This window comes from Poecile atricapillus, chromosome 7 (assembly GCF_030490865.1).
Source record: "Poecile atricapillus isolate bPoeAtr1 chromosome 7, bPoeAtr1.hap1, whole genome shotgun sequence".
Classification (NCBI taxonomy): domain Eukaryota; kingdom Metazoa; phylum Chordata; class Aves; order Passeriformes; family Paridae; genus Poecile; species Poecile atricapillus.
Genome location: NC_081255.1, coordinates 26393060 through 26416740, shown reverse-complemented (window position 1 = coordinate 26416740; position 23681 = coordinate 26393060). Strand labels below are relative to the sequence as shown.

Sequence of the window (23681 nt, the reverse complement as noted above, 5' to 3'; positions counted from 1 at the left end):
AGGATTCACAGTATTCAGTGAAAAGGAGAGTTTTGGCTTAAATTTACACATCAGCTAAAATATAAAGGGAGTAAATGCTGGCATCATGGGCCAGGTGAGATGTAGAGTGAGTATCGTGAGTACAGACCTGAAAAGAAGGATGTGGACTTGTTCTGCATCTCTGTTTCCTAAGAGATGTTTACATTCTGACAAAGTGTGTTTTCCTGAAAGCCCCTTCTTGGATATATACGTCTTATTTTATGCTTGCCTTTGGAATTTCTAGGAATTAATGGACTAAAAAGTCCATTGTGTGTGCAAGTTCCATGCTCTCTTAAACTCTTAGATACGGTGTTCTCCATAAACTATAGCATTATAATACTAGTTTTCCCCATTTTTCATAATAGGAAATGTAGATTATTTTATGAGTCCTAACTGTTGGCTTGTATTGATAGTGTGGAAGTGATCCCATAATTATAAGGGAAAGAACATAGTGTACATAGGTAGGTGGGCATGTTTATATGAATTTAGTGGAATGGTTGAAGAGTAGAACTCTTTGCCTGCATTTCCCTTCCATGTGGAGGAGCCCAAACATGGTGACTGCTTTCCCATACAGATTTTAATCTCTCAGTCTCTCAAGGAATACTTAAGAAGAGCACATATTCACTTGATAAATGTGTATTTGTTTGTATCTCCACAGATGAGAAAGGAAAACAAAATTCTCAAATGACTGCCTTATTCAGTAAGAAAGGAATGAGTGGCTTACCAGGGCTAAATGTTTGTCTTGTCACTTAGTGGAAGTGGAGGAAGATTTCTGAGGTGCTGTCATGGTACTAAGAGTATTAAGGGTGACTTAATAACAGGTATTTTAGAAATAGTGTGGCCAGTCCCAGCAGTGTGTGCAGGGCACAAACCTCACATCAAGAGTGCGTGATTGGTGTGAGAAAGAAGGATTTTTACCACCCCTGTGTACTCTTCATTTTATTGCACTGATTTTGGTTGTGTCTGTAGGTGTAAATAACCTTTGAGTAAGAAACTTCAATTGAAGGGGCTTATGATTCCTTAACTCAACTTCATACATTCTGGTACCTGTGGAGGGATCTACCAAATTCCAGATTTTCACTAAAGAAGAATATTTTTGAAGAGATTATATGCCATGCATTGGGTAATAGTTCTTGAATTGGTCATTACCATGAGAAAGTGCTCCTATACTGAGACACTGATTACTAGTGCTGAACTGCAGAAATTATATATTCTCTCCTGTGTTCTTGTATTTCTGATGCGCTCCACAGTTCTGTCCTAGCAAATGCTCACAAGCTGTAAACAAAAACATCTGTGGGACCAGAACTCAGCCCTGTTATATCAAAGCTCATTGAATCTGCAAAAGAGAATGGCAGAATTTTGAGGAACATATTTTCTGTTGTCAATCAAGCATTTTCAGGATTGATCGGTGCTTTTTAGGTCGTATTTTGAGACTGTCTTAAAAAGTCTGGAAAGTTCTTTAAAAGTACTCAGAAGGTACTACTTGCTTTCAGCATTTATTGCTCAGATTTTGTTGCTTTATTGAGGTAAAAAAATACTTCAGCAAAAGCTGTGTGGTGTTTGTAATTTCAGTTAAATGCATAGTGAAAATCAAGAAAGGAAGAGTAAGAAGTTTGAACATCTATTTCTATGGCTTCCATCATCATGAAGCACAACCTCTTCTCAGTCACTTTGTGATTTTTCCTCAGCAATGTTCATTCCAACAGGGAGGTGTAATCCTCATTATAGACCAATAGGCAGCATCTAATAATGGAATGATAGAATGATTTAGGTTGGAAGCATCTCAGGAGGTCCTCTGCTCCAGACTGCCACTCAAATTACAGCTTCAAAGTCAAGTTCACCGCTGAAGCTAATGTTGCTCAGGTCACCAAGGAGTTATTTTGGCAAAACGAAAAATTAAATCAATCTCTTGTACCCTAGTGGGAAGCTGGGATTCAGTTACACCATGTTTTGTAAGTAGTATTAAAAAAAAGTTTGTGAAACAGACCAATCTAATATAGTTTATGTGCTGGTAACATCATCTGTACGTGGACAAAGGGAGCATTCCGTGGTAGGAAACCAAAGTTTAAAGACCAAGTGCTGGAAAGGTTGTATGGCAAAATGGGCATTTCACTCAGAATGCTTTCAGGGAAAAGTTTGTGATGTGCAGCTGAAGGTTTAAGAAAGGCACCCAAATGCTTTTGTTTTATACAGCTGATTACCTAATGCAGAGCTCCAAAATGTCAGGTTTTACTAGCTGACTAATATCTAACGACGTTGTCTGCTTGTTCTCTCTGCAAACCTTGTTGCACCGACAAGAAATACATTGTCCATATGGGGTGAAGAATGGCATTTAAGTATCGTGTGTTGAAATCCCACTCACTTTTACACATTATGCTTCAAAGCCCTGCTTCCTGGATACAAAAGTAGTTGTGTTCCCAGCAGAAGGTTTACATAGTTTAGCATGAAGTAAAAGCACCAGGGTATGAAGCCAGCCATGTATATAAACCATTAAACAATTTCAGCGCAAAGCTGCACAAAATGTCTATTAAATTTAACAGTACTATTAAAAATCCACATTTAAGCTTTCTTTGTTTCTAGCAATGAGGCTTTGAAAGATGGAAAAGCCAGTTAAAAAATCCCCAACAATAAACAACCAAACCCCAGCCTTTGCTTGGTCCGTAATTTCATAGCAAAGATGAAATGTCCACGTCCCAATGCTTCCCAATTGGTCTTGCTCCAATCCTGAGCTACTTTTAAGTTTTCTGCAGTGTAAATGTTCTCTTTATGAAGTGGGCTATAGCCAGTGCCCATGGAAGCCTCTCCTAAGGAGGTGTTATTTTAATATATGAAGGGCAGTCATTTCATTCCATAAAGATAGCTTGTTCCACGGAGGAAATAAACATCACACTTGACAGATGCAGGGACGCTCCAAGATCCTCAGCTCCTGTGGGGGCAGGGGAAGGCCTATAAAGCTGTTCTGTGTTTCCTGCATTATGCTGCATGGGGCTTTAGATGTCTTCCCTGAAAACCAATTCTGTGGTGTAACTGTAGCCACCTAATAATTTTATTTTACTTTTAAATGCTATAGATTGCAGCCAGAAGCATGACATTATGTGGAAGGGTGCTAATAGCAAATGGGGAAGGGTCCTGAGGTAGGGACATAACCTTCTCTGTGTTCAGCTGTAGTGAACATGCTGGGAACTGGCATCAGGCAAGGTGTGAGTGGTTCAAAACCAGCTAACACATGGCCAGTTTATGGGAATTGCATCCCTGTTGGCATAGGAGAGTGCAGGCTAATGGTCTTCTGCAATTCTTGTTTCACTCAGAAGTTTTATCTCGCCATCAGTCTCAGACACGTAGGAGTCCAAGATGATTGACAGTCAAAAAAATTAAATTCCCTCAGTTTGAAAATGTGTTCCCATCATGTTGTGGGTGACAGTCCATTTTCAAGATGGGCACAATCTGTGTGTTTGATTTAACTCTTTTTGGATGTTGTTTTGAGCTAATGGATAACTATTTCTGATGCAAGGTCTAGAGGCCAAAACACTGGCTTAGCTGCTGGAGGGAAGAGTTCAGGCAAAAGGGATGAGGAACCTCCTGCCTTATCTATTCATCCAGTGCTGTATTTGTTATCCAGAAATTCTGGAGAGCTGGCTGCCAGGCTGAGGTGAGGCTTATCCAGAGTTATTCCGACCGCATTTCTCAACGTCATGTTTGTTGTGCTTGGAAGGAGCTGGATCGCTCTGTCGTGTCTCTCTCACTCCCTCCTGCTGAACATAGTAGCTATACTATGTTCTTACTGGAGACCTGTGGCACTTCATGGTGAACCAAAGTTACTTCGTTTTTCCCTCACTTGATGAATGAAGCTGGGGTGGAGGTGGGCAGTGGGAGTGGAAGTAAGGAGAGAAGGAAAATTCACCTTGAGAAAACCCAGGTTTCCTTAATGAGTGAAAGATGTTATGCTGGGAACAACACATATTGCAGGGACTTTGTTGGCCAAAAGAAGGAAGAATGCTCTGCCTGTCTCACAGTGCCTTTCTGCTGAATGCAAAGTGTGTTGGAGAAAAGTGAAAGCGAGATTAGGTAAAAGTTCCTCTCTGTCATTCCAGTAACCTGGATAATGCCATTCTGCCACATGGCATCACTGCTGCTTGGATGGATGCAAGAGGACAGTCTGCTGAAATCCATACTGCTTTCTAAATAAGGCTTATAATACTGGAAAACATAATTTAAATCTCAGGATAAAACCCCCAGAAACTGAAGAATTTGCTTTTTTGTGCACAATCTATAACTTCTCTTGTAAAACAAATAATAATTTCATCATCAGTAAATGCTGTTGTTGGCACTACTTTAGCATTGGAGTGACAGTTCCATGGTGAAACAAAATTTTATTTATTTCAGGTTTTCATTACTTCTATGATTGATCATATGTTATGCTCCAGCCATGGTTCCTACCAGTAAATGCTGCTGTGGAAATGACCTCTCAGATCAGTGCTGTGGGATGCTGTATCCACTAGCGCCAGGGAATTTCTCATGGAAGAAGCAAATACCACAAAATTAGTTGTACAACATTTCAATTAAACTTCAGTTTGTTGTTTTTGGTTTTTTTTTCAAAAGCTTGCAGAAATGGCAGCATCTACTGTATATTTTCTCTTGCAAATTTTTATTTCCTCTTTGGATTTTGCTTTTCAAAACTTTTTATTTTTATCTAAATTAGTTCAAGCTGTCACTGATATATAAACATACTGGATTTTTTTTGTTCCACACAGCAATCTTCCTCAAGACAACAATGCTTAATTCACTGCTTTGCGTTTTTCTTATATATTTTGCTTGTATTTATCACATTATTTATTTCAGCAATAGCCAGACAATACTGTTGTGAAGGAATTTTGTCATTATGGAGGACTTTTTTTGGGGTTTGGTAAAAATTTTTGGGGAAACCAACCAGTGTGATTTGGCAGGTCCATTCTTCTTACTTTTGTTCTCCCTGTATGAGATGGGTTTCTCACTCTCTCCTTCCAGTGGGACTTTTTGTGGGGTAAAATACTGTATAACATCAGTGAAGTTATTACAGTCTTTCTGGCTCTCCCTGTGCAAAGAGATATTAAAAGCCCACTCCACTAAGGACTAAGAAAATTAGAGAATCTGCTAAATAACAACGGTAAAATGCTTTTTTTCCTATATAAATGTGGTTGTTTTGAATGGGGAGTGGAGTTTGCTGGACTTACTCCAAGGCTGATGCAGGAGGAAGAGTGGTGGTCCTACACAACCAGTATTGGACAGTTCTCAGCCATCACAGCCTGGCCCCTTGATAAGTCATTTATTACTGTGAAAAATAAGTGCAAGGTGGCTGCAGAAAGATCTGATTTTGTTCTAGTGTTGCATTTAGAGCACTGTGTGTTTATTTTGCCCCGACATGAGCAACAACACAAGATGTGGGGCGCAGTGAAGCAACGCCTGGGAATTCTGCCACTGATGGTGTTGGTCTCTAATCCTTTTCCAGCAAAGGTGAAATGATACATCAGCAGAATGGCTGCCCACACTGGGAGAGACACCAGCACCATTCATAGTTGCTGAGACAGTGAAACAGTATTTTGGGGAGGGAAAAAAAAAAAAAAAAAGCAACCTCATTCCTTAATATACGGTCTTATAGGGTAAATATTTATCCAGCCATCTAAAGGCAGGAGTAATCACTGCAGTTTTCCCTTCACTCAGAGATTGGAGATTTTTCCTGACTGAAAAAAAAAAAGGGAAAAAAGGAAAAAAAAAAGTCCAATTTTGTGTATGTGGAGAAATCAAAGCATTGCCCTTGAAATGGGTTTTTCAGCTGTCTCCTGGGTATTCTGGGGTTAGTTTTCACCACGTGAGGTTCTGAAGTGCATACTCAAAGGTTCAAACACAGGAAAATTGGCTATCACTGCCTGCTCTGTTGGGTGGGGAGAAAGAAGTTCCTTTATAGAAAAAGGGAAAAAAGGAAAGACATTTTATTCTTCTTCTTCTTTCAAGGGACTATATGAGAATGAGCAGGAAGAAGTCTTTGACTTTTATTATATCCTGTAATCAAATTTGAGCATCTTACTTGCTTCTTTTCTCAAAGACCACCCTGGCAGTAACAGTCCACACACACACACAATTTTGGTATGCATAAACCTATAAATTTCATAACAAAATATAGGAGCTGAGGTTGTAGGAGGACTGCAAGGCAGAAGGTGCTGAAATGTAAAGTCTGTGTGTGTTTGAAGGGATGTCATTTATTACATACTTCTGCCTTTAAAAAAAATCAACAACCCTTACTGTTACCACACAGACTGTGTAAATATATATTGCCTAATGCAAGATGGTGTGGTGTAAAGATTTTATTGGCATGCACTAGCTTAGCTTGAGTAGCAAAGGCCTGAGCAAGCTCTGTATCACCTCAGATGTGTGCCAAGAAAACATGTTCTTGGCATGAGCAATGGGAACATCCCCAGTGACGCTGCATAGGTGCAAATCTAATGAGGATAATAACCCGAGTGCTCCAGGGCACCAACCCATTACTGGCTGCATGGGATTAGGCAGGAATTTCTCCTTTGTGTTGTGCTGAAACCATTTACTGTGGGCTCCACACACTTCTCCCTGAAGCCTCTGCCACTGGCCGCTGCAGGAAGAGGATGATGAATTTGATTGACTACCTGGAAGGGCCTGATTTGGGAGCTCATGTGCTCTTCTGCGAATTCTGTAATGATACCTGTTTTATGTGGTTTGGAAAACGTTCTGCTGGGGCACTTCTCTCTGTAATGCCAGCTCCTGTAAAGCTTCTTTCATAAATGCATGGAATGATTTAGGTTGGCAGGGCGCTCTGCAGATCTCAGTCCAACACCCCGCTCCAGGCAGGGCTGGGTTCAAAGTCAGTCAGATTGTGCAAGGGACTTGCCCAGTTCAGCTCTGAAATTCTCCAGGGGCGGGAGCTTGGCCACTGCTCTGTCCATTCCTCCATGGGGAATTTCCAGCAGCTTCAGAGAGACTGACACACGCAGAACACCCATTTTGAGCTGCAGAAAGGTGGAGTCTCTCCAGGCACAGAAATTTTTTCTTCCTCCTGTAATCAAAGGAGAAAAATACAAGTCCTGGTGGAGTTCCTTTCATTCAAAGATGAGAGGCTGAGACCACCCTTGGTCTGAATTATTTCTGGCAAGGTCTGTCTCTCTCCACTGAACCTGGGAAGAACACAGATGTCCCCCTCAGATTTAATACCCAAGTACTCAGCAGCAATGGTTACCTGGAACAAGCCTCAGCCAAAACATAAAGTCATCCAAGGTGAAGGGAATAGTGAGTTTATGTAACACCATGTTATGAGCTGACCATGAAAAATTTAAAAAAAAGCACCCTAAAACACAGCTCAAGTAGTTTCTTTGATTTTTTTTTTTTTTTTTTTTTGTGATGCAGAACTACTATTTTGAGCAACAGGACCTTAAAGGCAGCAAGCTTCGTGATATGGCTTCATACCAAAAATCAGGGGGATTTATCCAGTTGAAAAATGGTTTTGGATTTCAACAATGTCAGCTGATATTTGAACTCTGAAAGTTTGATGTGGTCTGTCCTTATTACAGCTAGTAGGAAAAAACAGACTATTAGTGTTTCTTTGGAAGAGAGAAAGGCATTTCAAGTAAGATATTGTGAAAAAATACATCTGTGTTTCAAGTGGAAAGGAAAAAAACAGTGGGAGGAAAAAGTAGGAAATTCCATCTGATAGAAGAGCAAGCAAAAAAATCACAAAAAAATTTAAAAGATTCTGGCAAGAAGTCATTGGCAGGTCCTAAAACTCCACTGAATTCTAGACTTCCCTGACAAAATCTGCTTCCCTGGAACTGGATCTGGAAAATGCCTGGACATGGTGCTCTCCAAACAGAAAACAAAACCACAGGTGCTGTCTCTTGAGGAGAAGAGTCCCCAAGATTTTGGAATGAGATTATTCCAGTATATTTCTCCAACAAATTGCCACTCATTTCTTTTTCTACTTTATGAACAGAGGCCTAGTGCTTGTCATAGTGTTTTATATTTCAAAAAGTTCCAGTGAATGTCTTGAGAATGAGTAAGTTTTTGTATTCCAGCCTGAAGAGAAAAACAAAAAGTCAAGGACAATTGAAAAATCACTTTTTTCCGCCATCTAAGAAACTTCCATGGCTTTCATTAGCAAATCCAATTGAAGTCCTTCCTGCAAAGCAAAGCCTTTGCACAGGCTCTCATTTTCAGGATGCCAAGGGAATAAATGGAGTGATGGAATCTGGACAGGTCTTGCTGCAATTTTGAAAAGTAACTTTCTTCTTCCTTTATCCCCACGTACTGCCACAGCAGGGGAAAATTATGGGAGTAAGAAAAATAAATCCTCTGCAGTGTTAAGGCTTGCTGCTCTGTCAAAGAAAATTTCTATATTTTTCCCTGATGAAAAAAGGTTAAAAAAAAAGGATTCATGTGCAAATATGCTGCCCAAATACTCTGCCAGCTTAATGTAGGCAACCCACATTGAGTCCAGAGCTGCTGCATTCCTCACCGAGCCCTGGACAGGAAAGGAAGTGAAGGGGAAGTGAAGGGAAGCTCAGAGGAGCAGCAGCTTTGGATTCCACAGCCTGGGCTCTTCTTTCTCTCTCCTCCAGAGATGGAAGAGTCAGGACCCAGCCAAGGGAGCTGCCCCCTCTCCCCAGAACCTGCCAGAGACCCTGAAAGATGGCACAACTAAAAGCATATTCTTTTGCTTTTGTTTCACTGTGGAAAAGGGTTTGCTACTGGAAAGCAGGGAGAAAAGTTTGTTTGTCTTCAAAATCCTGGAAAAGAAGATGTTTCAGGAAAAAGGAAGGGCAAAAAAAAAAGGTTGTGTTTCAACTTGGGTACATTTGTATAAGATCCCCTCTGGAGCTGTAGTTTGGTTAACCTCTGTGGGTCTAGCTACAGAAACCTCTCCTCAGGCTTGCTGGCCAGGCAGCCTCAGGAAACAGCCATCACCCTGGTGCTTTGGGAAAGATTTAAGGAGGGAGTTCAGTCTCTGGAGGAAAAGGGAACAGAACACACCCAAACAATCATTGCAGTAGGATTTTTTTTTTTTTTTTTAATTTTTCACTGTTAATTTTGCAGGAAGAGTTTTTCTTTTCCAATTAACTCTATATGGAATTAACATTCTGTTCCTCTGATTCATCCCCAGGCCACTACAACTGCGTTTGGCCTTTTGTTTGAAGGGACATGAAATTAAGGTCAGTGGGCAGTCATTGGTTTTTTAAGAGGAAGACTCTTCAATCCTGTGCTTGCAAATTGTCCCTCAAGTTTCCAGTTTGTCCTGCTGGAATCTCTGAATGCTGCCTGTGATCCTGCTGATGTGTAAGGTGTGTGTGTGTACAGAACATCTATTTATGGCCACCAACCAGCTGGTGAAGATCATTCTTATGTGAGATATCCAGGCCACGTTAGTACTGCCCCAGTAGATCTGGGTTGTGTTTGCAGCCCTGGCACATGGTGGACCTGGGCAGATCACCTCCCCTCAGCAGAGGAAAAAAAAAACAATTTTCTTTCTGAGTTCTGCTGAGGAAAATACATTCTGAGAGTTTGGAAGTGATGATAATGATTGCAGCAGGAGTTCAGGTTGGACCTCTCATTGGGGAGTTTTAGGATAGGTCAGCTGGGGAATGAATGCCGAATTTTAACAGTATGTGGTTTAAATATGCAACTATATGAGTATTCAACCTGTTAATGCATGGTGTATCTTTTCAACCCTTTTCTTCTGGCCTGTCTGTCGCTTATCTGGAGCCTCTTGTAGAGCAACAGAAAATGTGTTCTGTCTCAGATGCTCTCAATATCTGTCTAAATCTTGGACAGATCACCAGTGAAAAGGGGATCATCAAAACTGGAATAAAACAACACAGCAGGCATCCAGCATGAAGGGATGGGAGTCTGTGGGTGAGAGAAGCTGACTTGCTGCTGCTGCTGTTGTGGTTTGTTTTCAAACACAGAGGGCACGTCACTGTTTCTCAATTGTCATTTGCTAAGTCACAGCAATCCGTGGCTCCAGAAAGCTGTGATGCAAACAGGAGGGGGAATATAGAAAGGAAATATTTTGTCAGTTGTTGAAACTGGCCATATGTTGCAATCAGATGTGCAGGAATTAGGAAAACAAGAACAAGGGAGCTTTGTGTGTAGCATCAAAGGCAGCCCTGGCTCACACTTTGAAGAGCACAAGCGTGGCCTGTATTGTTTGTTGATTTTCTCCCAGTTTGTGTGCTCGGAAGCTCATGGCCATGTTAAGGGTGTGTTGACACTGTAAGGCACAGCCTGTGTCTCACGGGTGCAATGAGCCTGAAGCAGCTGAGATGTCAGAAATAGGTTTATAGGGACATCCTGAGTACCTGGAGCCATGACAAGGATACATCTTAAAAAAAAAACAAAAGCAAAGCAAAACCCAAAAAATACCCACCAAAAAACCAAAACAACAGGAAAGTGTATTTTCAATGGATTGTACAGAATCAGAGCTGATACTCAGAGCCATGTGGCTATTACAAGTTGTTAAGATTTTTCCCCTGGGCACATTGTATCTACACACAGCCATCCAGGACTGTGTTTGTAGATGCTGAACAGAATCCTTTTCACCCTTTTTTGTTCCGTATCAAGTTGTTATTCTTTGAAGGTTTGACCCACTGGAACCAAATTTCTACTGGAAGTTATTTTTGGCTGGATTCTCAGTGCTAGTATGGGTTGATTTTGTGCTGCAGCCATGCTGTTTCTTTAGTGATTTTTAGCAGATTTTTTTTCTCTGTGTTTGGTTATTTCTCTTCATGAAAGATGTAGGAGTTAGTGGCCTTATGCTCCCTTCATTTTGATGGAAATGGGCCTAGGGAGTTAAAAGGTAATGGAGAGCTACTGTGACAGGTAGATCCAAAGGAAGCACAGTTAGATAGGGCAAAGGAAATTAGGCTATAAAGAGCATTGAATGAGAAGTTCAAGTTGCCTAGGAAAAAAAAAAAATCTTGCACAAAAAAAATTGCGTTATGATTTGTTAAAAGCTGGCAGAGCGTTGCCAAAACACGATTAAGGTCTTATGCTGGGACGTGTCTGACAATGTTGAGTGGTGACTGTAGGCTGATGCAACATCTGTGGAAGCGTGTTAGGAATTCAGGCCCAACATGCACTTCATCTCTCCTTCTACCTAATAATCCATATGTTTGAAATGTTCCCATTATTCAAAAATGATCTGTTAGAAAATGCTCCTTAGTTGTCCCCATCCAGAGCTCAGGTTTCTCTCCCTATCCCTGTGTGCTCCTAACCCATAATGATGAGATGAGATGTGCTGCCCATCCTTGTGTCCATCCAAATGTCAAACATGCTCCAAGGGATGCTTAGTCCTGAACTATCCTTTTGCATATCAGGAGCAAAGCAACCTCCTCTTGATTTTTTGCTGAATGATTGGGATCTTGAGATAGATAGTTTCTCTTTTCCATCATGCCTCCAGCACAGTATGGGCTCTTGGGTTTGTGTCCATGATTTGAGGCACTCATCAGCTCTCCTGTGTCTTCTCTGGAGAGTGGATTTTGTCCTCTGTGATCATGGACACACTCTCCAGAGTTCTCTGTCAGACTGAGGATCTCAAATTAATGGCCACAACTGAAAGCATGGACATTTCCTGAAGTTACAGCAAGGAAACAATGATTTAAGTGGGAAAAAGAAAGGGCACTCATGGCTTTCAATAATTTTTAAGGAATCATCAGTTTTACTTAAGACTAACAAAAGAGATTTGTATCTAATAGAAGTGGCATTAGTGCAGAGTTAGATAATTAACATAATCACGTGTAATTTCAGTGTAATTAGCATGCTGTAGTTAGAAACATCATTAGTATAATTAGCACATGTATAAAATTAGCACAAAGGTATTTTAAGTGTAGGGTCTCTTGTACTGTCCATGAACCTGGTCAGTGCAGCTGTTGTCACTCTGTGCTTCAGGTGATTTCTGGTGGGTGGTTCATGCACTTGCATGGCAGAGGAACTGATAGAGCTTGGCAGTGGAATTGATACAGCTGGAGCTCTCTGCTGGGAATTCTTTGCTGTGTGTTGTTGGGCTAATAACTTTCGTGGGAGGATGCTCAAGTGTATAAATTGGCCTTGTGTGTATTTGCAAGATTTTCCTGCCTGCATCCAGCAGAGAGCACATTTGGGAATGGCCATGCTCTACCTCCCTGGGTAAATCTGTTCTGGATCCTGGAGTCTTTGGTGGGACTGTGTCAGTTTTCACCAGCCAAAGGTGTGGTGACCTTTTGCATAGGTTTGGACATTAGCTATTGGAGAGGTTAAGCTGCATGAAGGCAATTTAATTACAGACCTGCAGTGGTTTCTGCATGCTTTCCCTGGAATTCATTGTACATTCAGGAAGGTGTGTAAATCAAACAACCAGCACATCAGGCAGGGGGTGGGGGCAGAGCAGGAGGAATTATTGGATGCCCTCATAAAACTTTAAAAGGCTTGAATGTCAAGTTTAAACTCTTGGGGCCTTAAAACTTGAGTCTCAAGGCACTTCTACCTGCTGTTTCATCACATAAGCTTTTCACTGTTCATGAGCTGCAAGCCCAAGATGATTATGACTTCTATTTCCCTGCAGTGTATTTAATTTCCCTTTACTGTTGTCATCATACCCATGTCTGAACCACCTTTCATCTCCTCCTACCACTCATCATCCTTTCAGTCGGAGCCAGTGATGCATAGGCTTTTTAAATAGAGTGTTCCTTGTAGGCTCTTATATCAAAATCTGTTTAACCTCTGGTGCTTTCAAGCTTAAGGCAAAATCACTGCATATTAGCAGTTCTAATGCATAACTGCACTCAACAGGAGAGTTAGCAAATCTGCAGAGTGATACTGCAGGGCAGGGGGGATAAGCCTGCTGCCAGCTGTGGCCAGATGTTCAGCTCCATGCTTCTGCCCAAGCCACTGGTGCCCTGTGCTGACCCGATGCTGCACCCAGACACCTCTTGAGTCCTGTGGCTGTGGACACCCACCCTTGCTGAGCTGTCCTTAGGGTGGAAGAGGGTCCTAAACTCACCTGGCAGAGTCAGGAAAGCTCTGGGCTCTTCCCTGTCACCATGGACAGACTTTCCAGGCATATCCTTGCAATGGGGAAACACCAAATATCTCATCCTCTGCTGTCCCTGCATCCCAGGGAGCCCCTCTGCATCCTGTCTCCTTCTTTATCTCTGTGTGAGCTGTCTGTCCCTGGGGTAATCTGAGACACTTGGGCCTCTTCCCTGCTGTAGCATTTAAGAGCAGACACTTTGCATGCCTCATCAAAAATACTTTACATGATACCCTGAGTGACAGGCAGATTTACACTCAGATAAAATAGCAGCATCCACAGCAGGGCAATTAAACTGACAGCTCAGTGGCTCAGATTGAATTTAGAGGAAGTTTAGCACCACGTGCAGTTGAATTTCCCCTTTGAAAAGGGTTGGCTGCAGCAAAGCAACAGCAAGTAACAATTCCTAATGCCTCTGCCAGAAACCAGCCTGGGAATGCTGGGCTGTGTCATCATTTCTCGTTGGCAGCTGGGGTTTCTTCATAGTGGTTCCTTTATCACCCCACAAACCAAACCCTTCAGTAGCTGTAGCAAAACTGATAGAAAGTGTCCCTGGGGAGGGGAGCCTGGACTGAACTCCTGGCTCCCCAGTTAGCTCATACATTTTTGAGGTCAAAGCAACAACAATTGTGACAACAGAAGAACTTGTAGATAATGGCTCAGTGCAGTAAGTTCCCCATAAAACATTCACTTAAGGCAAGATGCTTCAGTTAGCACTCAAATCCAGAGAGAATCTTATCGCTCGCTGATCATCTTGCAAGACAGAGAAGAATTCTGTGCTGCACAGGGCTCATTTCTAGGGGAGAATGAGCCTCTTGGCTCAGTTTGAGGCTTTGTGCCCAGATATTTATTCTATCAGTCCAGTTTTATAACAAACTAGGAATAATTCTCTCTATTTTCTTTCTTGCAGAGTATCAAAATGCTTTGCTAATGAGAAATGGGCAAATGAATCTAAGGAAATAACTCCACTTTCCCTGAATATTTCCTCATGCCTGGGATCAAACCCAAAGCCAAGCTGAGCCTTACTACTAGGATGGATTCATGCTTTTCCAGTGTTGTTTTTGATTGCTTCTCACATCCCATCCCAGCTTTGGAGTTTGGGTTTGGATAGAAGCAGCAGTGCTGAAAGGTTATGAAATGGTTGTTTCCGTCGTGTCTCTGGCCCAGTCAGCCACATAAATAGTTTAAAGTTTTGGTGGAGCCTCGAAAATTAATCTTCAGCCATGAACTTTGGGGGAAATCTATGGATGGCCTGGGAGAGGCTGCATTCTGAGGCTGTAAAAGCTGACTAGTAAAATAATTGCTTTGGAGATAGTGGGAGATAATGGAAAAATATCTTACAGGTTATATTTCAGCACTGCTGCTAAGGTGCAAAGAGTAAATGGTTGAAAAAAGATTCCTCTTTTATCTCATCTTTGTGATGAGAAAACAGAAAGTGCTTTGGTTTAGCAAAACCTCATCAGTTGTTATGATTTGGTTTTACAAACCTCCAACCCGGGAGGTTGGGGTCTGGCTTCCATTATATCCTAACCAGAAAGTTCATGCAGAAGAGCTTTTGTGCTCCAAACTCTCCTGAATTTGTTCTAAATTCAGTTTAAACACAGCAAAACCTAACTCTTAGTCCTTTAGGGTCCGTCTGTCACTGTTGTTAATGTGTTACAATGTTCTGTGGGGGGTTTGATAGACAAATGAACTCTGAGAGGGTATTTATCACACAAACACACACAAATGTGTATATGTCCATATATATATTGCAGCATCACGAGGTTCTCTTTAGTTTGACCACAGTGGTTTCTCCTTAGCCACAGAAATCCCATGAGTTCACAAGCCAGCTCCTATTTTCATTTGTGTTGGGGTGAAATCAAAATCGACTTGGCATGCTTCAAATGACAGCAGACATTGTGCCAACACCGTGCCACCAAGGGAGACAGCTCTCTGCTGGGTTTTGTCTCCTCTGGGTTTGTCCTGCAGCCTGAAGTGGACCAGAAAGAGCAAAATGAACACAGGGATTATGTGCTGGATGTACTGGAGGGGAACAACACTGAGAAATTTTAAGATCAACCCTTATAAATACACTTACAGTGTGTGTGTAGAACTAAATTAATAGCAGGCATAACTCTTTTAAAAGTCACTTGACTTTAATTGACATATCATTATAATTGGCAATTATCTTAATTGATATACATGGCATAAATATTGTGCTCTGGAAAGCTTCCATTCCTTCTTTATTAGAGTATTAAGCCACAACACATGCAGATTACATGGAAATACCACTGGAGCATTTGTTAAAAGAAATTCCTTTCTTATGTCTCTTTCTTGTATTTTTATATCCATGTGTATATATGTAAATATAAAGAAAAAAGTCACGAGGACATACTGAGTATTGTCAATACAGTCTTTTAAACAATTTCAAGTGATTCCACTAAAGGGTTTCTACATGTTTCACACTCTGCTTTTGTGGAAATCAGCTTTCAAGTCAGCCAGGCTAGAGATTAGATCCAAAGATTTAAAACCCCTATAGATCAAAAGCAGATGCTCTTAGAAGACATTTCAGCCAAGACAAGCCGTCTGGGGACATTGTTACAGCGGGAGAAGACAATTTATCATTAAAACATGAAAGCCTCTGTTCAATAATAACCAGATGTATTTAAAAAAAAAGAAAAAAAAGAAAAAAAAAGAAGGAAAGGAAAAGGAGAGAGAAATAAAAAAAAATGGGGGTGTCAAGGTCTTGATTCATTTGTCTCCCACTAGAAATCATCTTTATCCCATGCTTAGGAAATGAGTGCAGATTCTTTGATGCCAAGACATAATGTAAGAAAAATTGAAACATTTCACATTGTAAATCCTTGGCAATTGTCAAGGAAATTTTAATTATATAAAATTCTGTGATGCCTTAGGTAAAGATAAGGAGCAGTCCAGTTAAAGAGCAGTTTCCATGATTTAAAATAAAAAGGTGAGGAAGATCTGAGAGGGGTGTTTCTTCTTCTGCTTTTCTTTGTACCACTTTTCACTTTTTCCTATCTTCATCCTAATGCAACTTGGCCACAGTGCTTGTCTCTACCCTAAAACCTCCCCTCCAGTCGTTTGGATGTGTCATTTAAGCCTTCCCACATAGCAGAGAGATTGTTGTCACCCACAGGCATGAAGGGGCACACCAGGGCACAGTGGGATGGGATGAGTTGCCTCATCATACACAGGATACCGAGGGGAGAGACAGGAAGTGAAACTTTTGGGATCTAATTTTTCCGTCTCATAGTCTAACCACTAGAGAGCATCCCTTCCCAGTGAAATGTATAGCTCTGGAACACAGGAAATGCATCTGCTGCCAGGGTGTGGGGAGCAGGAAGACCTCCTCACTATTCTTAATTTACAGGCCAGGCTATAAGAGAGTGGGTGTGATTAACAACAGTCACTATAGTATATTTGAAATCATTTCCAGGTCTGTGGTTAGACATTTCAAGATAAAATTCCCTAGGGAACGAGTACATTTAAGGATTCAGAGAGAGTCATGTGAGGTGAGGACACAAGTTCTTGGCCATTGCCACCAAGTGGGTCACAGAACAATCTGCCTGACCTCGCCAGTCGTCCCACAAAACGAGACAAAAACCTCTTTCCTTCTCTCATAGAAATATGGGAGTGAAATGCACTCAACATGAGGGATGGGAGGGAGCTCACTGAAAAATGTTTTCATTGATGTTTCTAGAAATTGCTCATTCTTTGACAGAGAAGATTCTGGGAGAAATACGTTGGTTTTGATGAAGCTGTGGGAAAAAAAACTACTCTGGTTCAGGACAAAATTTTGATGAGTTGGAAGAAGAGACTTGACCACCCTGCACAAGATCAAAGGGGAACACAAAACTTTTGGGCTCTTTTGATGCCTCCTGTGAGCCACACAGGATTTAAATTAAAGTGTCTGATTTGCTGGTGCTGCTGAAGAATGAGCTCCCCTATCTGTGACTGTGAAGAAAACCCTTGTCCTGGCCCCAGGAACCTTCTCAATAAAACTGTTGTAAAAACAAACAGAGAGATTGGCAGAGTCAGTAAAACGTGACCCTCATGTTACCTGTCATTGACTGTCTCACACGTGGGGTTGTGTTGCCATTGGCTTTCTTCCTAAGCTTCTGCTGGTGGTGTCACTGATAGGGGAACTGGAAGAAAGGACAAACTGATTGGATAGGCAAAGGTGATGGTTGGCCCCTCAAGAGGACAGGGAGGACAATTTGGAGAGTGACTCCCAGATCTGTGATCAGAAACCCTGGGGACACAGACATGGATGTTTGGGTATTTCCACAGCTCTTTGTATGGAGCACAGGTCAGGTCACTGTCACAGAGGTCTGTAGGTGCCTTCAGGGTTCTGGTCAAACCTTGCTGCAAGGGTGCAAAACCAGAAGATTTTGTCAGGGGGAAAAAATTTTGCAAGGAAAGTATGAGGAAACTGCACCAAGATCTGGAAAGCATATCAGCATGCCTGCCCTTTAGGAACTGGAAGGCTTTAGCAAACTAATTCCATTCTTTTTTCTTTGAATAAGGAAAGAAAGGCATTGCCATCTTCTAGTCCAACAAGAACAGTTATGGTAGAAAGTACTGAGCTTTCTGGAAAATGCAACTTGGGTGAGCTGGAAAACTGTCACCATGGAAAAAATGAAATTAATTGTATTTTTATTTCTCTCTGTGTGCCAAGCACCATTCATTTCAAACAAATCTGTTTACTGTTCTGAGCACAGTTTGGCTGATGTAAATGATCAAGAAATCATGAGATGGATGCTGTTTTTTTGGCTATTCTCTTGGTGTCTCTGGAGTCACTTTGGAGACCTACAGACGGACCCGCTGGTGATGAAGGCCCTTTAGTGGGACATTTGCAACATGCAGCTATTGGCTGAAGGTCTATGGTCTGGTGTGGCAATTTCTGCTGTTTCAAGTGGGCTTCACCTCCTTTTCTTCATTTGGGAAGAAATCTCTTCACATCTGCCTTGGAAGGCAAATGTTTATAAGCAGAGTGGGCTGAAGCAGAGGAATCAGGTCCAGGGCCAGATTAACAGCACTGCTGTCATCAGAAAGCTGAGTACTGTCGTTCTTGTTCTGACTCACAGCAGAAGATCTGACTTAATTGGATCCAGACTGGATCTGCACATGGATTTGGAAACCCCAAAAGTTTGGGATTTCACATCTGGAGTTCTCAGCGTAGGTTGAAACCATGGAAAAATTGAAGAGAAAGGGCTGCTTGGCACTTTGGGATCGTGGAAAATTCATCTTAGAAGGAGAGTGATAGGTAGGAAGATTCACCCTCCTTCTTTGTGCAGTGTTCTTCCAGTTGTATCTGTATATCCCACACATGTACAACCTCCCCTGTGATCCTCATCCCTAGTTCTTGGGATTTGGGAGATGGAGATCCACGAGCACGTGGGAGCTGGTGGCCACCGCACTGACACTGGCTGCTGTCGCTGTGCCTGAACAGAAGCTTGTTTGGGGCAGAACAAGTGGTTCATGTGGCCACAGACACCACTTACATAGTGTGGGAGATCACACACATGAAAGTCTAATGCAGAAGTGCACAAGCACAGACTCACACAGCCCTCGGGCCTTTTCTGTTAACAATCAGACCCATAAAGCACATAAAAATAAACCTATTTTTACAGCTCTGCACTGCTGTTCAACCAAGCATTTCAAGAAGCAAACAAAAGCACCCAGTGCTCTGGAAATACAAGACTTCATTCCCATCCAGGAGCACAAATTGTACCCAGGAGGGAGTTGTGAAACCCTGTTTAAGCTCATATTTGTATTCAGTTTTGCATACCTTTGATTGTCCCTTCTGTCAGAGGCATTTTTAATTTTTAGCATTTGATAGCTCTATAGTTTTGTCAATCATTTCCCAACAGTTTTCCACAGAAACAAGTGAGGTTTTTGTCTCCCCCTTTCCAAAAGTATATAGATCGAGGAGGAAAGTGTGTTGAAGTGCAGAAAACTTTCTCTCCAGCCACTTCATGGCAGCTCTGTGGTGAGGGCATGAAAAGATCCTCTCTGTCCTCTGCCACTCGGGGGCAGGGCTGAGTTTAGGGTGCTGGTGAGCCATCCTGACCTCTCAGGCAAGGACTGGATTTCTCATCTGGCACCAAAACATTTTCCCTAGGGTGCTCTAATTTGCATCAAGGGCAGCCTTGTGTGGACTTCAGGGGTGACTCTTGGGTGGAGACGTGGCTGCTCTCAGAGAGGCATCCTCTGAGAAAGAAAAACAAACAGCAAAAACAATGATGCTCTGTCTTCCAAACAATGTCTTACATCATCCAGAACAAAAGAGTGCTCATTTTGCTTGGAGATCCAAACCCAAAACAAAGGACCATTTATAATAATTGATTATAAATGCAGACTTGTTTGTTCTCCTTTTAATTTTTCTTTTCTTTTCCTGCAATTCTTTCAAATAATATCACAGATGCATTTGCATTTATCAAGCTAAGTGAGCCACTCATTTTTCCCAATCCTTGCTTGCCTGCAAGGGCTTTAAATTTTGCAACACTTGACATAAAGCAAAGATTTTTGCCGATAAGCATGCGTAATGGTTCAAAACTGTTCCAGCGAGCAAATCTGGTTTCTCAAAGGTAAATGATACAAAAATCTGGCCTTTGATGAAATATTCCAATCATGACATGCTAATGGTGCATGAAGCTGTGATTTATCAGCCAAAACAATGTGCTGGAAAATGAACATAATTCATTAAGCCTGAAACAAACTTCACTTGAGCTTTCCACTCCCAATTACCCTTGGCCAACAGCAATTGGTGTCATGCAGCAGAGGTGTGTTTGGAGGAGACTTCACATTTTTTATTCTGCTGTGCTCTTGAGGCACCAACTCCACCACCTGAGCATCCATGCAGGAGCAGTGTCCTGAAGTGCTTGTAAGGAAACCAGGGGTCTTGGGGATTTATTTTTCTTTCATACCTCTTTAAGCACCAGAGTGCAATTTCAGGGGCTCATTTGGCCTCAGCGATCTCTTCCATCTTGAAGATGACAGAGTTGTTTAAACTCGTCCTGAACAAACAGAGAGCTGAGAATTTGTGCTTGACATTGGCAGAACTTGGATTCCCCTCCTCACTGCTGCTTCCACCTCTGCACTGAGGACCTGCAGGAAGATGGACTGGTTACTGATCCCCTCGCCTTGGCTTCCTGCCTCCCTTCCCTGTGAGAACAGTGCTGGGTGCCAGTGAGATGTAATTACTCCTCAGGCTGCAACTTGTTTATTTTTAGGCTTGCCAGTGTGAGCTGGGGACACGGGCTGGTCAGGAGTGGTTTCATGCTCTTTGCTACCTCCAAAGAAGGGAGTTTGGTAGTGCTGCAGCACTGTGTGTGCCTGCTGCTAGCAAGACGTGTTGTCTGTTTTGCTAACATCCTGGGGCTGGTTATCGTGTAGTAACAAGGGCTGTTTATTAAAAAAATATGTCTGTTTTCTTACTGATTCCTTGCTATAAAAGCAGTTGGGGAAGGGAGAGGAGATGATGCCTCGCTGATTGTTGGTGTAGCTTCAGAGGGGGTCCATCATTATAGAGATACTTGTTCCATTAGATTCAACTCTTAATGTAAATCAGGGTCAGGAAGCAGTTTACTCTGTTCCCCATAGTCTCGAAACCTCAAAACCACCATGATTAAGTTCCTTCTCACCCACTTTGCACATCCAGCTGAACACTGAAGATGTAAACCAAAAGAATTTCCTGCTCCTCACATCACATTATTTCACACACATGCTGGAGAAATAACAAAATTATTTATAAAGTTTAACCAAAACCAAATCATCAAGCCTGTGAAGCCTTAGAGAGAGACAAGGGGAGAGGGAGGAAGATATTTTTGGCTGGAGAGATGTACACAGGCATGTGGAATTCGTGCCCTGGCTGATTATGTGGTCATGGAGCTTGGGCAGCAGCAGCAGTGCCAGGACTCACCAGCTGCACCACTTCCCAGAGCAGCTGCCCCAGAGGGCTCCCAGCACTCCCAGTGAAGCCAGAAGTCCAGATATGATGGGAAAGGGGCAGGGATGCCAAGGTATTTCGTGATAACATCACGCTGCGGGGCTGCCGTGCTTTCTATCCGTGTTTCTGCAGCACGAGGTGTCCAAACTGCGCTGGGCACCCGCTGTGTGCTCCACCCTGTGCTCCAGGTCCCAGACAGGACTGAGCTAACAAATGTGGTCTTGGGTGTCACTTCTGCTGCAGTTTTTCTGGCCCTAGAGGGGCCTCTTTGCTGAATCTTGGTGTTTTATGCCAGGGATGATGGATAGCTGTGCTTGTAGGAGTAGGTTACACCTGCGGTTTGCTGGCAGCGTGCACACAGCCCTTCTGGGAAGCTGATGTGCCACTGCTGCTTTAGGGGTGTGATTGACTAATTTGCTTCTCCTTTGATCTAGCAGAAAGCACCTGACACTTTTGGAAGAGGGAAGACGGGAAAACCCCTCTCAGCTCGTTGTATAAGTTGTGTAAGTTGTGTAAGCAGAGTGCTGTGGGCTGTGCTGGCATCCTGCTGCTGGTGCAGGCAGAGAGGTGAAGAACAGGACTGAGTCCATCTTCTCAGGCACGGATCAGCATTCAGCCTCTGCAGATGGAGAAAAAAGTGGGGTGCTAATCCAGGGAGAGTGAAGGCTGTGCTCCAGGCTGCAGTTAGCTTCTGGGAAATGGAAGGATTTGAGGGGCACTGGAGACGTGCTGGCAAAGCATCGTGTGGCTGGAGAGGTCATGGCAGAGTAGATTCCAGGGGCTGGGGAGTGAGTTGTTCTCACTGAAACCTGAAGGTGTGATGGATGTCCTGTAGCTGTGCTATGTGGACACCAGTGTCCCTTCTCCTTCTGTGTGCCCTTTGTTTCTCTTGGAGCTCGGATTAGGTTCCAGGATAAGAGCTGTGGTCATACAATACGGCAAATTGCTTTAGGAACACGACCTTTAAAAATGGACAGAGCACTACAGACTGAGTCAGGGGAAGGAACGAGTGCAAGGAAAGTGGTAATTAAACATCTAGGAGTTTTTCCAAGGTCTGCCACAGACTCTTCATATGACCTTTGGAAATTCCTGCATCATCTTGGCCCACCTTCAGTGGTCTGCAGCCCCAAAGAAGTGCTAATCCTTCCTTTCATCCACTCTTTATTTAAATTATGAACTCTTCTGAGCAGGCATTGTTTTCTGTATGAGTTTGTAGAATACCTGCCAGTAGGTACAATGCCACAGCAAGTTGTGAGCAGAGGCTCTGATCTTAGAAGATACTTTAGTGCCAAATTTCTGTAAAGGAGGAGCTCCTGCTTACTTCAGAGATTTGGCTTAGTGTACAGTGGTCCACAAATAGCACTCTTGACACAATTCGTAGTTTTTAAAAAGAATAAAATAATTCTAAAAGCCTCTGTGCCTGCATTTCTAACTTCTCAGACACATGTTAATTTATTGGAGGACACAAATTTTAACCTTGAGCTTCTTTCTCAATACTCATTCATTACTTCTCCATTGTAGTTTACATTCCCTGTTGCTAAAACTAACAAAATGTTCATTTTAACAGAATGTCTTCTCCCTGCTGGGCCCCAAATGAAACATTCCTGGGAAGGCAGGAGGCAGTTGCTTTATTCTGCCATGCGAATTAGCATGTTTGCATAACTTAATGGTCAGTGCATCAGACAGGAATTCCAGAAGAGATCAATCTTCAGCGCTGTGTTTGACTTCATGGGCCGAGCATCCTCCTCTCTGTATGGCACCACTGCTGAAATGTCCTTCTGGTGTGGCCTATCCATCATGGTTTCTGTGAGGAAACCACAGAGAATGGGAATATGTCAAAGAGTTTACTGAAAGGCAGACTAATCACTGCTCAAAGCAGAGAGCAAGCACTAGCACATCCCATTGAGAAAAACAGCTCTGGCTTATGAAGAAGACTGAATTCTTCCACCTTCTGTAGACACATGTTGAAAAACCATCTTTACCTCCCTCTGTAGCTCCCTTACAGTGCTGTGAAACCCCATTTGAGGGATCTGGGTACACTCCATTCCAGTGCCACCGTGTGTGTTGTCTCAGCTGCAGCGTATGAGCTGCTGTGGAGGAGGAAACCACCCATGAGCACATTATTTCCTGTTCTGTGCTCTGCAGAATTCTCTTCTTTAGGAAAATAACTCAGGATTCTTCCCAAATGTACATTTTTTGTGTGTGCTCAGAGTGTTTCCCTTGCCAAGTTGAGGCCTGATCCAGGTGACGCAAGATAAAAGGGGAAAACTCCCGTAGACCTGCACAAGAGTGAAGGCCTAAAGGATGGTGTGAGTTTGAAAGAATGGAAGGGCAGGTTACTCTGCTTGTGGAAGCTACATCATGTAGGAAGTAGCATCACCATTTCTCAAATCTGGGGTGGTGACCAGGTTTCAGCTGCCAAGCTCACAGGGTGCTGATTGAAGTCATGGCTGTGTTACCTGACCACTGCCATTTATCTGTGCTGAGAAATTCCCCAATCATGGGTCAGGATCCAAATGGATTAGATGCCATCCAAGCTAAAACCCCAAAAATAAGCCCTGCCTGGGGAGAGCAGTCTCTGAGCAAGATTTTTCTACCCTTGGTGCTCAGGAGTGCTGTCCTACCCTTTATGGTGTTTCACTGAAGTTA

The 23681-nt window shown here is 42.6% G+C and overlaps 1 protein-coding gene across 1 annotated transcript in view; it reads left to right on the top strand.

Moving 5' to 3' along the window:
* Window positions 1-23681, top strand: part of TRABD2B (TraB domain containing 2B) — a 266867-nt gene that overhangs the window by 52555 nt on the left and 190631 nt on the right. The gene's annotated exons all lie outside the window — the stretch shown is intronic.